This window comes from Bactrocera tryoni, chromosome 2, assembly GCF_016617805.1.
Source record: "Bactrocera tryoni isolate S06 chromosome 2, CSIRO_BtryS06_freeze2, whole genome shotgun sequence".
Lineage (NCBI taxonomy): Eukaryota > Metazoa > Arthropoda > Insecta > Diptera > Tephritidae > Bactrocera > Bactrocera tryoni.
This window is the reverse complement of record NC_052500.1, coordinates 32,745,632-32,749,309: the sequence shown is the minus strand read 5'-3', so window position 1 is coordinate 32,749,309 and position 3,678 is coordinate 32,745,632.

Genomic DNA, 3,678 nt, shown 5'->3' with positions numbered 1-3,678 from the left:
ATGCCTGCTTTGTAAGCTTACTCCACTGCTTTCCAGACCGTAAAGACTTTGAACTGGAAGAAACGGCAGTATTCCGGAAGATGAAAGGGTCGCCTGAAATCCAGTTACGGGTAGTAGAATTGGAAGACTCTGCAGTATTCTGGAAGCTTGAAGGATCGCCTGAAATCCAGCTCCCAGCAGTAGATTCTGGTTCCCACTGCATTAGTCATTTTTGATCTGTCCGTATCGTAAGCTAACTCAACTGCCGGACCCCAAAAACTTCGAATTGGAAGACTCTGCAGTATTCCGGAAGTTTGAAGGGTCGCCTGGGTTCCAGCTTCTAGCAGTAGATTATGGTTCCCATTGCATTAACCATTTTCGATACGTCTGTGTAGATATTTCTCTGGTCATCCACCTTCTTTTAGTTTGACTTTCATAAAAACCTTCTCCGCCAATTTTGATGCTGGTTTAGATATCGACCTTTCTACTACAACGCCAATGTGTTAGGTTGAGTAACTTTTCCAGCATAGCCTTTGGAGTAATTCTTTGCGCTCCGATTATGCGAACAACAGCGAGTCGCTGTATCCGTTCAAACAGTTCACCACACCAAACCGCCGTAAATCAAGACTGTTCCCACGATAGTTGGGTCTACGTGACCAAAACGGATCCAAGGACTGTCAACTCGTCAGAATTCTGAAGCTCCGACAACAACAACAACAACAACCGTACATCAATAAACCTGCGAATGACTCTTACAGCGCCGTTTAAAGGGTTTCTTAACTTTCAATTTCAAGGGTCTTGCATCAGCTATTCTGCTGGTCTTCTTCTAGTTAAAATGCTACATTTTCTGCTCTCTTTTTCACACGGAATTGCGGTCGCGAATCAGTCTCTTTTCACAGCAGTGATTGCCCCACCAGCGTTTCCTGCTTTTCGGTATTTTTCAGCTGTCTATAGAATTTTACGATTAGCATAATGTTAAGCTGTCTATATATATACATATGAGTGAGTTAAAAGCTGGTCTGCTCGCAGTGCCGTCAAGCTGTCTATGTCCAGCGCAACAATGAATGCAAATGCTGGCGCTTCTAAGAACCATCTCCAACTCATTTACTTTAGTTTTACAGGATGCATAGTTTTTGTTGATTGAAAATACCGATGTCAACAACAATAATGTGCGGCGATTTGCATGGCATGGCAATAAATTTCCAATAGTTCAACATTCCTGGCACGAAAGCTCTGCGCACGGTGTGAAGGCGCCGTCCAATGCCAGGTTCTAACGGTATTTTCTACTGTCCTGCTATTAAGTATTTGATATTTATTGCTTGGTCGCCTTAATGCGATGTGTGTAAATATATAATGCGCTGTGTGGTTTATACTTTGTTTTTGTAAATATTTCTTTTGTGGGTTTAGCAATTTTAAAACAAAGCAGTGACAGTCACTTGGATACTAGCAGCTTACGGGTATATTGTTGTAACTTTTTTAAGTTTTTTTCATTGTTTTCGTTCTAAGCTCTTCTCTGTATTATGTATGTATAGCACGGTCACTGTGCTGCTGTGGAAAGGCATTACAAATTCCTTTATTCGACCTCGTTTGTTGGTTCACTGTTGGAACCATAAAAAATGCATTGATTTCCTGCACATTTTTATTTGTTTTTTAATTCTTTTTGCTATTAGTAAAATGTTGCGAGTTTTTTATGCGATAGGCTATGTTTGAAAATAAAAACATAAAAATCATTAGATATATATTTTATTATTATTATAAAGTCTGAACCATTTCGAGGTTCCCTACTTTTTTTTAGAAAATAAAACAAAAAAACTTCAAATCTGATGGGGAATGTTTAATACCATTCAAAAGAATATTCTCTTGTATATATTTTTTGAAGATTATCTCTTTCAAATATTGGCCGTGGCTTCGTCTCAGATGATGGATTACTCGTTCGAGCATTTCGACTGGTAACTGGCGAATTACAAGCGTGATGTTTTGCTCCAAGGCCTGAATCGGAATTCGCATGGACCTTAGACTTTACATAGCCTTAAAATAAAAAGTCTAACGGTGTGATATCTCATGATCTTGATACCCAATAGACCGGCCTAAAACGTGAAATTATTTGCTCACCGAAGGGCTCTTTCAATAAACCCATTGATTGATGCGATGTGGCGCCGTTTTGTTGAAACTAAATGTCGGTGAGATCACGAGCTTCATTTTCAGGCATCAAATTATCATGGCGCGATAACGGTCATTATTAACGGTTCCGTTCTAATCGTTATCATTTTTGAAAATATTTGAACCGATGATTCCATCGGCCTACAAACGACAGCAAACCGTTGTTTTTCCTGGATGAATTATCGGCTCTTCAATCTCTTCAGTTTGCTCTTTATCCCGAATGTGGAAATTTTGCTTGTTTACATACCCAATGAGCCAGAAACGGACCACCTCACTAAAAAAAATTTGTCTCGAAACTTCGGATATTCTTTGAACTGCTTAAGAGTCCATAGAGCGAAGTAATGTCGCTAGGGAAACTTTGTTCAGGTGTAAGTCTTTCCATGATGAAACGTCGAACAATATTGAACAAAAATAACATGACAGCTTGACACGACTAACGAGTGATCTGTCAAAAAAGGCAATTGAAAGTAGTACCTCTACTTGAATACCCCTATATTGCACCCTTTGATCGCGTTCGTTTTCAATTGTTTTAAATAAACTGATGTCGATGCCTTTATCAAATAACATTGTTGTCAGATGAGCTGTAGCACTTAACGAGTCATGTAGATCACTGAAGTGCCTTACTGTTTCTGGGGCATTTTGCTGCTGTCTTATAGCCACATCTCTTAGCAACTGGCCGGCGTCGCCCTTTTCAATGTCATCTTCAGTCGCTTTGTCATTTTGGAATATCTTCACCCCAGACTTGTGGGCAACAACTGTTTTTTGCAAGATCTTTGAAGCCGACCGTGAGAGTGATGAGTCTCGATGAAGATGGAACCACGAACTGTATGAGCTATACGGCGACATGAACACAGTTAAGCGCCAAAAATTGAATGAATGTGCTGATTTGCATAAGGATGATATTCCAGCGAGAAACTCCTTCGATTCGAGACTCATGGATAGACAACGGAAGCAAATGCGCCCATGCATCTAATGGAAGGACCAATATAATGACCTATCAGCACTTGGGATGTACAACTGCAGTGACCTCGCAAAGGATGGAGGCAACTGGCGAAGTTTCGTCGTCTCGACTCAGACCGAACTACAGTTGTAGTACTAAAGAAGAAGAAGAAGCTTGTGCGTTGCTTGTTTTCTTTTAGGTTTTTCTCCTTTGATCAGCTACCAGTCCTCTATGTCAGGCAGGGTTTTGTTTTGCAGTTTAATGCAGCTCATTAGCTCCTCTGGAGTGGTAGCCAAATGAAAGCACGGGATCTCCTTGGAATATCCTTAGCTAATTTTAGCGACAGTACCCGCTAGGAATTCAAGAAGGTCTAGTTCGCGCTCTTGATGACCTCCAGCCCCTTATAGATTCCGGGGGGTTAAACTCGGGTTGGGGACCCGCCGAATTGTACATAACTTAAAACTAAACTTGACAATCTGACGTCGACTTCCGCCCGTGAAGGAGTTTCCGTCTATAACAGCCATGTGCCTGCTGTCCCTGGGCACATCATTGAAGTGCCTTACTGTTACTGCACTGCAGATACTGCCTTTTGGAGGCGA